The following is a 13766-nucleotide window of genomic DNA, read 5'->3' on the forward strand; positions in this document are numbered from 1 at the left end:
TGAGATGGAGTGGAGGGAACCCCTCAGGGAGATCATGGGAAAATTGGGCTGCTTTATATGGTGCTGTCACAGGAATGGAAAGACTGGCCGTAGCACATTGTCAGTCAGGGTGTGCTGTATGATGTCAGGGAAGTAAATCATCCTTCATTGCTTCTGTCCTGCTGTCCTTCATAGTTTCCACAGAATTCGGTGCTCTAAAGGGCTTAAAGTTCACAATTTTAGCTTAAGAGTGCCACCCCTCTCATGCCTTTTATAAAGTCACGGCTTGCATTATGCCACTGTCTGCAGCCGCTAATCTGATTCTGGAGAATTTTACACCAACTCAGAATAACTACAAAAACATGATAACCTATTTCCTGAGAAGTAGAACTTTAAGAGCTGCACGTCTCCAATGTTATGTAACAGGTGGACCGTATATTCCTCTTTTTAACAAAACATTGATGTGAAAAATGAAAAAATGTGATAGAATCTAATCTTCTGTAAACCCCTACATGTGTTATATAAGATTGTAAACAAGAGTTTTGAGAACATTTCTGAATGTTTTTGATGGTACTGAGATCTGTCATCTCTCCAAGTGTATCACACAGTGCCATCTTCTGGTAATCTCCTGTATCTTGTTATTTCTCCACTGTTGAGCCTACTACCACATACTCTGGCTAGGAATTTCAAGCACCACCCCTGACTTAGAGGGTTAATGGAGCAGGTGCCATGGGGAGCCTAAAAGTCACAGCTTGTATGCAGGTTTAATCATAATCGAAAATTAGCAATCAAAATGAAAAAGGGCCTCAAGGCCAAAATCCACCAGAGCTCTGGCTAAAGTAATATTGGTCCTGTTGTATTACCCAGTACAGCGTGTTTAATTATATCTATATATGAATAGAGTGGGGTTAGAGGGGTTCACAGTTCCTTTGTAAAGAAGTTACCTGAAGCTTTTTTTGTTTTTAATGTTAGGTTAGTTCTTAAAGGGCAGCTCCAGTTTTTAGTGCTAAATAAGTTTTTTTAAACACAGTAAAAAGTGCTTCACAGTTTGGGTGTTACTTTAGCTCAGTGGGTGAGCAGGTGACCACGTGCAACAGGAGAGCAACGCCTCAGGTTTGAGTCCATCTTCCCCCATCAACAGACACTCTTCGAACCACGTAAACAGATTAAAAACTATGACCAAAATAATGGGAGAAATATTAAGGGGAAGTTCACCTATAAAGATGACTATAGAGCAAATTACAGGTTGAGCTTACCTGATAGGCTAAGGATGACTGTTCCAAAGATTTGGGCACTACAGCCTCAAAAGTTTGATCATCTCTGGTTTTAAAGTAAGAGCATTGAAAAGTTAGATCATAACCAGATGATCTGAGAAGTCAGTTGTGGTGATAAGGTCTCAGTAGCTCTGATATGTAATTAGGGGCCTGTCCAGGTAGAGCTTTATATGTTGACAATAGGATTTAGAATTTCACTGTGAGCCAGTAAAGGGCTCTCTGATTTGTTCCTTTCTTTTACAGACGAGCTACAGAGACTGTGACTCTGAGTCTGCATGACTAAAGTTAGGTAGAAAATAACAAAGGAGAAATCACTTCCTTAAATTTAGTTTCAGCAATTGGAGACATATCTGCTGTAATGACATTTATTTCTCGATGCAATCCATTATTGTAAATTTAAAAGTTATCAGGACATGGTCAGATAAAATAAAGGTTTTCGGGAAAAACTATGTAATGTTCAGTTTCTGCTCGATAACTCAGGACAAAACCGAGAGTGTGGTTAAGATGCTGAGTCTGCTCATTTTCATTTTAAGAGAAGTCTAACAATGAATTAAAGCAGCATTCAGGATGCTATTTTCTTATAGTTGCGCCTATTTAATATTTTATCTAAACTAGGCACTAAAAACTCAGGAAGGAACTCTGAGTAAGGGCCAGGTGAGTGATAAAGAACAACAAATAAAACTGTGGGTGTACAAGGCAAAGATTAAGGCTTTTAAATAAATCATAAGGTCTTTGGTTAACTGATGAACTCGAGTCAATGATTACAGGCACTCCTCCTCCTCCTTCAGGGATTCTGACAGTGTAACTCAAGGGCACTGATTCACTTAAACCAGCATATTTATCCTGTTGCAACTCAGTTTCTCTGAGGTAAAAGAAATCAATATTTTGATCAATTACATAATTTACTAATGGGGACCTGAAAGAAAGAGACCTAATGTTTAATAAACCAACATATACTATTATGTAACCGTGTTTCCCTTTTGGTGCTGTTGAAACTGTTACATTATTCTTTTTTGTTAGTATTTACTACTATTTGTAGTTATTTGTAATTTAAAATAACTACTGGAATCTAGATAACCAAGCTGAAGAGAATGGGTGGATACAGGAATCTAGTGGTGTAACCCAAAGCAAAATAAAGCCGAATAAATGCCACGGCTGTAGTGGCAGACGTGGTGAGACAAGGACCCGAGTGCAGGCACTGATTTTACTGTGAGTGAGCTTTATTTACAAGTGATGACAAAATTAACAAAAGTACAGATGGCAGGGACCAAAACTTAAGAAAAACCTAAACTGGGAAAACAAACTAACAAACCTGAAACCATGAAATGCAGATGGAACACAGGGGATGACAGGCAGAATGATACGCAAACGGACCGACAAGGAGCAAAGGAGAACACACACTATATATACAGGAAGGGAAACAAGGAATGACAAACATGAGGGAGACACAGCTGAACCTAATTAAATATGATGAGACAGGGAGGAAGCAAAACAGAATACACTGAGATAGGACCCGGACCTTCAAAGTAAAACAGGAAACAGAAACACAGAGGCAAGAGTGACAAGGAAGACTCAGAGAACAGAGACCTGAAATGTGAGGCAGGAAGGCACATAACCAAACCTGAACACTAGAAATCAGGAAATACTAAAGAACCATGGAGCTAGAAATCAAAGAGCAATGAAATGAAATGAAAGTTCAATAACAGAACAAAACTCAAAACACTGCCTCAACGACCCAGAACTGTGACAATAAATACACATTTGTCAACCACAATCTCCATCCTGCTAAAACTGAGGCACAATTTAATGGTACGTGACTAAATTGACTACACATTAAGTATTAGTTATTTTTGGGTAACTGTATTAATAAAACTTTGATTTTAGGACCTTTCTTCCCCCTTTGTTTACTACTTTGTCTACAATAATATCTTTTCGTCAGACCTCCGGTTGTGGGTAAAATGCACATCCCTAGGCTGTGATGCAGACGGGATACATAACATTACTTGTCATATAGTGCATAGAGTAAAATGTCATGTGAATATATCAAAAGGCATAAAGTGCTTTGAGTGTCCAGTAATAGCAAAAAATGTCAATCTACGCAATTATAAATATCCATCTGTCCATTCTGTTGCGCTTATTCTTATGAGGGTCATGGGGAGGCTGGAGGCTATCCCAGCTACCATACGGCGAGAGGCGATGTATACCCTGGACAGGATGCCAATCAGATGCAGGCCATTCTTTTAAAATACAGCTTCCCCATGCACAAGGTCAGCTCCAAATAGGTTTTCTGGGGTGGTGTAGAAGAATGTGACCAAGCCTGCACAGAACTCCGACCTCACTTCAACCAACACCTTTGGGATGAATTGCAACACTGACTGCAAGCCAGATTTCTTGTTGACAGCCTTCCCAGGAAGATTGGAGGCTCTTACAGCAGCAGATTGATACCCATTGTTTTGGAATCACCAGAATGTCATTAAGAAGACTGTAGCTTGTGTCCTCTGTGGGAATTTTGCTTTGCAATTTTAGTTTTAATTAGCTGTTTAATTTAGTCTTTATCTCTTATTTTCTTTCACTTTCACTTTCACTCACTGTTTGGTTAGATTAAGAACTGAAAAAAAGACCATAAATCAGCTTAAAACTTGCCTGTTCATAACTGAAAACAGGTGCCCACTATGTTCAATGTGATGCCATAGGGGTCTTCAACAAGCTGGCATAGGCACTGAAGCAAAAAGATGACTAGTGTTACATTCACTAACAAACTGAAGAAGCGATTCTGTACAGACTAGCAGTACAGAGCCACGATGTCAGTCATAAAAAGAGAGGAGCCTCTAGATCTACAGAAAAACTGTGGCGAGTTCACCAAGATTTTCCTGACAAGTACCTTGAAAGGGGAAGTTAAGTGATAACAACCAGTGAATAGAGCAGTTTCACCTCACTGTGTCTGTGCCACTCATAGATAACTGAAGAGAAAACCTCCTTCCAACCAGCCATGTTACACACACTGAGGGGTAGCAGGCTGGAACCTGCCTCTAAGGATAACAGCAGGTATGTTCCCTTTGTTACGACATCGGGTTTATTGATGAGGGATGTGGAACAGGCTGACTGAAGGCTCTGACAGAGAGACAACAGAGAAGTCTGCTGTTTGGGAGGTCATAACTCACAGAGGCTTCAATTTTCATTTGTGCAGGGGAAAAAAACCTGCAGGGGAGTTCACCTGGAGAGGGAGGGGAGGAAGGTGGATGTGGGGTTGCAAGGTTAACTGCACAGCAGGGAGGTAGACGTGTCAGTATGTGACAGGTTAGGAGTGAGAATGTATTGCAGGAAGACACTGAAGGTCAAACTGTTGACAGAGCAGCCTACGGAAGCTCAGAATGAGGAGGAGGGAGGAAGCTTGGAGAAGGTCAGACACGGAGGACTTCTGAGCTTATAGAACTAAGAGGTGGCGGAAATGGATTGAGACTTTAATTTCAGGAGCTACAGAGAAACCATACATCTATATTGTCTACTGTAATGCTTAACTGTGGGTTCTCCATCTGCAGGAAATAAGTCATTTAACAATTTACAGTTGAGCAATCATTTTTGTACCTTTCCGCTGTGATCTGTAAATTGTAATGAAAGCAGGTTCTTATTACAACTAATGCGAGTAGCACAAAATTGAAACATATTGTTGAAATTGCCTGCAGTTTGCTCAGACTGTTCATCATGTTCTGTAAATGGATCATATATTATACAAGAAGATTTATTTAACAAGAAATAAGATCTTCTGTTGCCTGGCAACTTATAGTACTTATAGTAGGGAGCATCTGACAACATTTGGAATACCTGAATTTGTCCAAAGAAATACAGCGAGCATCACATCTGCATCTTCCCCAGGGATTTTTGTAAATAATGTAGAGCAGGCAAGCTTGCGCGATATGTGGCCAGAGGCTTGATGATTTGAGTGGCCGGGTGCTCTACCAAAGCCAAATGGTTGTACATTATTAATTTGATCTTATTATCTTAAAATGTATCTTTTAAGATCAAAATTCTGTCAGACAATAACACAGTTTTGTACTCAGCAATATTTGTTTTCTGTCTCAAATCCCCAGCTGTCCGATGCTTATGTTGCATGGTCAATAATGTTATTTTTCAAAAAAGTCACAAGCTATTTTTCTTTCTAGGCACATAAAAAGTATCAATCTTCTATAAAAGTAATATCAATCTTCTTACCTAATTTCAATTGAACCATAATGGGGATTTTTTTCTTTCTATAGTTTTCAATAACTGGCCTAAATGCATGACACAAAGTCACATAAATGTAGACTGCAAAGTCTTGCATACGATAGGCATGAAGACAAGTAAAAACAAGCTCCAAGACTATGGACCAGTCTTAATGTCCACTCAAGTGATTGTGGTAGCTTTCAAAAGCTTATATAGAAATGTAAGTGCACCTTATTTTGGGGTGACCGTGGCGCTGGAGGTTGGAAAGCGCATCTGTAACCGGAAGGTCGCCGGTTTGATTCCCGGGATCTCTGTCCTGGTCGTTGTGTCCTTGGGCAAGACACTTTACCCTACTGGTGTTGGCCAGAGGGGCCGATGGCGCAATATGGCAGCCTCGCTTCTGTCAGTCTGCCCCAGGGATGCTGTGACTACAACTGTAGCTGCCTGCACCAGTGTGTGAATGTAAAGTGCTTTGGATGCCTTGAAAAGTGCTATAAAAATCCAATCCATTATTATTTTGATGATCCAAAACTAGCTTTGCACTCTTTTTGTTTTCTTTCTAGTTTTGTATAGCAGGCTTGTTTTGTACCTGGGAGTTTTGTAAGACCCATCGACTCAATGGGTCAAGCATTAGACTCCTTGGTTCATTTGGAGCATTTGGAGCCTCAACCTGACCGTTGCCTTTTGGGTGGAGTTGTACAGTGGCTTGCATTAGTATTCAGCCCCCTTGAACTTTCCCACACTTTGTCACATTACAGCCACAAACATGAATCAATTTTATTGGAATTCCACGTGAAAGACCAACACAAAGTGGTGCACACGTGAGAAGTGGAACGAAAATCATACATGATTCCAAACATTTTTACAAATAAATAACTGCAAAGTGGGGTGTGCGTAATTATTCAGCCTCCTTTGGTCTGAGTGCAGTCAGTTGCCCATAGACATTGGCCCTTTCTCAATATGCGTACTTGTGCGTACTTGCGTTCTCGGGTACTCGTGATACGTCATCAGTCGGAGACCAAGTACTGTTCCAATCCGAAGTACGCATCAAGCCGAGAACGCAAAAAAATCCCGGATGTGTTCTTGCTCCGCCTGTTTTATCGAGCATGCATCGGTGGTGACTTGTGTGTACTTGGTACAGCTAAATATCCCAGAATTCATTTCGTCCAAAACTCAAACGCGGCAATGGCGGATGAGTGGGGCTAAAAACTTTTAAATATTACTCTTTCTGGGTCACAAAATGAACTTTTAAGTTATTTTCAAGCGAGAATGTAGCTGGGTAAACTTCAAATATCCGCTCGATTTATCAAGATATCATATATTTCCAAACGTGCTCCGACGTTTTCAGAGACGTCTGTGACCTGCCAGCGCCCTAGCAGACAGCAAGGACGAGGATCACTAGAGCCGGCGAGAACAGTGGACTCCCGGCACATCGTTTTCAACCCCACTGCGGTCTTTTCGCTACTCAGGTTAAACAAACCCCAAACCCCAGCAGCTGTCTATAGTACTAAAATAAAAATAAAGGCGTTCTAACATCTCACCTGCTTGTTTTTATTAGGACATACATGTACACTATTTTTATTAATAGAGATTTCGCTACTGAGGTTAAACATGATCTATAAGTCACTTAGATCACTTCTAAATGTTAATGTTTGGTTTATTTGAGTGTTTTATTTGTTCCTGAGTAAATCGGTTTGGCTGTGATTAAAGTTAAGCTTCATAACATATTACTCACAGTTAAATTAAGAGGGGACGGCAGTAAAAACTCCGGACCTGTGACATCATCAAGTACGCTGGTGTTCCAATTGTACAAATCGCGAGTCCGTGCTCGCGTTCTCGGCAAGTCCGTACTCCCGTGCAGTCTCGGCAAGTCCAGTCTCACCGAGAACGTGAGTGCGTACTTGTGTACTTAGAACTGAGAAAGGGCCATTGCCTGATGAGTGCTAATGACTAAATAGAGTGCACCTGTGTGTAATCTAATGTCAGTACAAATACAGCTGCTCTGTGACGGCCTCAGAGGTTGTCTAAGAGAATATTGGGAGCAACGACACCATGAAGTCCAAAGAACACACCAGACAGGTCAGGGATAAAGTTATTGAGAAATTTAAAGCAGGCTTATGCTTTCCCAAGCCTTGAACATCCCACAGAGCACTGTTCAAGTGATCATTCAGAAATGGAAGGAGTATGGCACAACTGTAAACCTACCAAGACAAGGCCGTCCACCTAAACTCACAGGCCGAACAAGGAGAGCGCTGATCAGAAATGCAGCCAAGAGGCCCAAGGTGACTCTGGACGAGCTGCAGAGATCTACAGCTCAGGTGGGGGAATCTGTCCATAGGACAACTATTAGTGGTGCACTGCACAAAGTTGGCCTTTATGGAAGAGTGGCAAGAAGAAAGCCATTGTTAACAGAAAACCATAAGAAGTCCCGTTTGCAGTTTGCCGCAAGCCATGTGGGGGACACAGCAAACATGTGGAAGAAGGTGCTCTGGTCAGATGAGACCAAAATGCAAAACGCTATGTGTGGCGCAAAACTAACACTGCACATCACTCTGAACACACCATCCCCACTGTCAAATATGGTGGTGGCAGCATCATGCTCTGGGGGTGCTTCTATTCAGCAGGGACAGGGAAGCTGGTCAGAGTTGATGGGAAGATGCATGGAGACAAATACAAGGCAATCTTGGAAGAAAACCTCTTGGAGTCTGCAAAAGACTCGAGACTGGGGCGGAGGTTCACCTTCCAGCAGGACAACGACCCTAAACATAAAGCCAGGGCAGCAATGGAATGGTTTAAAACATATCCATGTGTTAGAATGGCCCAGTTAAAGTCCAGATCTAAATCCAATCGAGAATCTGTGGCAAGATCTGAAACTGCTGTTCACAAACGCTGCCCATCTGATCTGACTGAGCTGGAGCTGTTTTGCAAAGAAGAATGGGCAAAGATTTCAGTCTCTAGATGTGCAAAGCTGGTAGAGACTGACCCTAAAAGACTGGCAGCTGTAATTGCAGCAAAAGGTGGTTCTACAAAGTATTGACTCCGGGGGCTGAATAATTACGCACACCCCACTTCGCAGTTATTTACTTGTAAAAAATGTTTTAGAATCATGTATGATTTTCCTTCCACTTCTCACGTGTGCACCACTTTGTGTTGGTCTTTCACGTGGAATTCCAATAAAATTGATTCATGTTTATGGCTGTAATTTGACAAAATGTGGAAAAGTTCACTTTTGCAAGCCACTGTATCTCATTGCTGTGTTTTCATGGGTTCTCTCTGGGTACTATGACATCCTCTCAAAGACATGCAGTTAGTGGGCTTAGGTTAACTGGCAATTCTAAAATTGTCTATGATTGTAAATGGTTCTGTATCTCTGTGTTACCCCTGCAAAAGACTAGCAACCTATCCAGGGTCTACCCAGCCTCTTGCTCTATGGAATCTGGGATAGGGTTCAGCCCCCGTCACCCTGAATTGGATAAGACGAAGAGAATGGATAAATAGAGGCATGCTTTGCATCAATTGATCTGAAAAAGTGAGAAAATGGGTACCAAAGAAAGCTGATAGGCTTTGTAGTTTGTTTGTTCATTTTAGAGCCAGAAGTCACTGTATTTAAAGGAGAAGATGGAGTGCTAAGTAATCAGCTAACACTAGCAGGCATGGTGAGCAATGGGCATCCATAGACTGCAAAACACACGGACACAGATAACTGGTCATTAGTGCTAAGAAACACACAAGAAAAGTACTGAAATCTCACACATCAGAAACAGAGCAGAGACTTATTGGATGGAGGTAAAACAAGGCCACATTATTTTAATATTTACAATTAAAAGACGCCAACAGCATAAATATGGTTGAGAGGTCCAAATCAGTGCTTCCAGTAAGTGGGCTAGCTGCCCGTAAGCATCCAGCTGTCAGTCATAGTTGTCAGAATAATGTATAACTTAAAGCCTTGGTAACACAGTTCAATTAATAGGAAAATTACAAAAAATAAATAAGTCACCCACTATGAATGGCTTTAATGGACGTTAGAGGAACTGTATTATCTTCATTTGTAACAGAGGTTGGTGGAAGTCACAAAGTTTTTACTACTTTACTGTAAATAGTTCAGTTCACAGCCACTGATAGAATGATATAGGTTTGCATATATCATTCATTCGCTTCATTATGAGTTGGTTGTAAAGAATCGATTCAAGAAGGAACAGCGCTGAATATTCAAAAAAATAAAAAATTAGCAGCTTGAGTTACCATGGAGATTCCTGTCACATTCATAGAGCCACTTTTGTGACTCTGATAACTGCAGCTTTAGGTTCAGCATACGTTGGTAACATATTAATCTTGCATCCCTGTGATATGATGAAAACACCTTTTAAATTTATGCCGTAAGACAAACGGTTAAGTGGTGATAAGTGTGTTCATATGTGTATTTGAACTTCTTCGTTCTTGGGATTGGGCCAAAAGAACAGCACAAAGTCAATGAGTGTAGACAGTGCAAGTTATCCAGTCTGATGAACCATTTTTCTATTAATTCTGGAAAGATGGTGCAAGTGAGATGACCAGGTGATAATTCTGGAAGTTGTGACACAAAAGAAGAAAATCAGAGGCAAATCGATGAATGAGGGTTTGCCGGATATCAAACAAGAAGAACTTGTCTTCTCACCGCTGCACTGAAATATCTAACTTTTATCACCTCGTTGAAACAAGAACAAAACACATCAACTTTTAATTCAGTTCATTCCTAAATATTTTATAATTAATTTCAGCAAAGTTTCTTGTAAGGAAGGACATCATTTGGGATTTATTATAAAGAGAAAATTGAAGCCGTCTTCAGTTGATGCATTACTAGTGAACTGCTGCTTTAATGAAGTCTTTTAATCAGTGCACAGCAGATCAGCTACATATTCCAACATTTATATAGAATACCAATAATGAATAAATAATGGATTCATGTTTTCTTGAGTTTAAATTGATTTCTTCGGGACACCATCATTTTAACCTACAATTAACATCCAATTATGTAGTTATTTTCAGCAAAGAACCCCAAACCCGCAGTGCAAAAAAACCTACACAGTTAAATATTTAATTTTGGTTTTTTATGATGTAATGACTCACTGAAATACCTCCAATAGTCCTTATGTATTACTTTTAAACCACCGTCCATTTTGGCCCCTTAGTCGTAGCTAAAGAAAGGGCTGCTCAGCAAGAACCAAAAGCTTAATGTATGAGCAATATTTCACTCGTGGCTGCACTTTCCTTCCCTCTCACCATCTTTTCCTCTCCTGTATATAGAACTATAATTACAGTGTCTTCTTTTTCTTATTAGCAGATAAGACTTTCATAATGGTTCCCTGGAGAGCCTGTCCAAACTTAATTAACACTGGCTAAACAGTCCCCTCTCTCCCTCCGTCTTCTTCTCTGTCCTCACCTCTGTCTCTCTCTATTTGTCTCCCTGCCTCTCATTAGACAATGACAGCAGCAGAGAGAAGGAGCCAACCAGTCAGTGATAAATACTAGAAAGCCCTGCACAGGAAAATGAAAGCTGGACTTGACACATGCTTGACTCAGACAACACTCAACAACCACTGGGGACTTCCTGGTGTAGCTGCGTAAATTAGCACACACTGGTCTGAACAAGTTGTGAGTATGTCTATGTGTATGTGAGAGAGGATCTAATTCCACTGAGCGGTATAAGCCCTGAAATCATGTTCTGATCTTCAGCTGAGTAGCCTGCTCTTTTAATTTCCGTTTGTTTGACTTAGAGAGATTAGCCATTAATTACCGACTAGAGAAATCTCCCCCCCACACACACACAACACACACACAACACATACGCAACACACACATACGTGCACATGTGTAGCGTAGCATAGAGCTGTTAAATAGAGCTCATTACACCGGCCCTACCAAAGGTAGAGAAAGCTGAGACAGCATTGTCTAACAGAGCTTACACACACAGAGCTGGCAGGGGTAACAATCAGCTAAACGCTGCTGTTCCAGGGGAAATCTGGCAGGTTTTAGCTGACTGTAACATTAACCTCCCATATGGGAATGCAGGGGATTAGCACCTGAAAGAGACAAGTTTACTGAAGCCAAGACAGGATGAATGATATTACAAATGCAAGACGCCTGAGCTGGCACAAAGGCAGGCTGCTTGTATTTTCACAGAGTCCATCATTGGTTTCAAAAGGCCTTTATATCATGTCTAACTCTGTATTACTCTAAATGTGGCCCTTGATGTCTGGAGGATATGGCACAAAAATACTGGAATAAATGAGTGACGAGGTTTCTCATAGAAAAGTATACTTAGAGGCTCACATGCAGTTACATTACATTACATACAGGGTCGACCGTGGCTCAGGGGGTTGGGAATCGCATCTGTAACCGGAAGGTCGCCGGTTTGATTCCCGGGATCTCTGTCCTGGTCCTTGTGTCCTTGGGCAAGACACTTTACCCTACTGGTGATGGCCAGAGGGGCCGGTGGCGCAATATGGCAGCCTCACTTCTGTCAGTCTGCCCAGGGCAGCTGTGGCTACAACTGTAGCTGCCTGCACCAGTGTGTGAATGCGAGTGAATGAATAGTGGTATTGTAAAGCACTTTGGGTGCCTTGAAAAGCGCTATATAAATCCAATCCATTATTAGCATTACATTTAAATGCCTTTATCAAAACATTGTATGCAAACAATGGATGTAACGTCTAGTTATGAAAAATGATATTTCCTCTGGTTGCAGAAAGAAGTCAGATTTGATAGGTAAGTACAGGTAAATGCATCCTTACTTTCCTAGTTCATGGTCTAATGACTAATTAAAACGCTAATTTGATGTCTTACTGAATACAACATCCTGATCACTATGCAAAGTATGGTTTCAATCAGTATCCAGAAGGTCGAGATGGGACTCATTCGAGTTCATCTTCGCATTTCAAACAGCTGGGGACCTTGAAGTTTTAAAGAACATGACTTGATGTCACAGTTGTTATGTCTGTCTTTTATATAAAGTCTGGGCTCTAAGGAAAAACAGGAAAACACCTTAGCCTGATGGCCAATAACTTAAAATGCATGCAGAATTTGATAAATCTGTTGGAAATGCAGTTATTATAATACATGTTGCGTTTTTACAGCTTCTTGCTCTTCCCCAAAGTAGAAAAAAAAAAACATTTTTAACGTGGCGCTAATCACTATTTTTGTTAGAAATGAATTAAAATACAATGTGTAATGCAAAAGGCATTGCTTATGGTGGATTTTTAAAATATTTTTTTAGATTTCTTGGTTTTAATTTGCACCACAACTGCTCAAATCTAAAGATCCTTCATTAATCATATATTTTTCTCACACACTAGATTTCTATTTAAAGCTCTAATGAGCTGCATGTACACTAGCTGCAACAAGCAGCACACAGACGTTTGGCACTACTCTGTAAAACATTGGTGGAGTATTGAGGAGCTAATGAGCTACATATTTCTCTCAAACATTAAATGCACCTTAGAACACACATGCATCAACACTACAATGAGCGGGTGGAGGGAGGTTTGGAGTCTTCTCTCACCCCCATTCTCTGCGACCTGCTGGAGCGGGGGGGCTAGGAGGAGGAGTTGGCCGTCCGACTGCGGTCTGGAGGGTGGGGCCTCCCTGCTGCTGCGGAGTCGGGGCGGTCTGCCTCCCCCCACCGCAGGGAAAAGGGTAACACCACCTGGGTCTGGGTGCAGTTCCCCCCTCCAGGGGCAAGGGTACCTAGACCCGGTTTGTAGAGTACGCTTGGGGAGTGTGATCGTGTGTACAGCGTCTCTTTATGTCTGTCTCCACGTTGGTTGAGTGTGGAGTAAGTGCATATGAGAGCATGAGGGTGGGATAGATGTTTGTATATGTGTGTGTCTGTATTTCTGTGTCTATATGTCAGGTTGGGTGTCAGGTGCCACCTCTCTGGGGACATCTTAGGCCCTCCAAGGTTTGGAGGCCTATCTCCCCTTACCACCACTTCCCCTGCCAGTGGCGGACTCCCTCAGACATCGGTGCGTTGGTGGTTCTTTGTGTCCGGGGATGGGCGTCCAGGTACACGCCGGCTCACTCCTTGGCAGCCGCTTATCGGGGACTGGAGCCTGGGGCTCGCTCGGGCCACTTCAGAGGTGGGGTGCCCTCGGCCTCTCGGCCTGGGGCTCGGTCACTCAGGCGCAGCTGGCTGCCGGCGGAGCTCACGGGCGCGTCACTGCAACTCCCCCTGGCTTCTGCTCCGCGGCTGCTGAGTGAGCCCTCATCTGGGGCTCTCCTCAGCTCTTTCTGGGACAGTGGCGCAGCTGCCCCTCTGTTGGTCTTCCTTGGTCTCTT

This window comes from Aulonocara stuartgranti (genome assembly GCF_965226115.1).
Source record: "Aulonocara stuartgranti genome assembly, chromosome: 7".
In the NCBI taxonomy this organism is placed as follows: Eukaryota; Metazoa; Chordata; class Actinopteri; order Cichliformes; family Cichlidae; genus Aulonocara; species Aulonocara stuartgranti.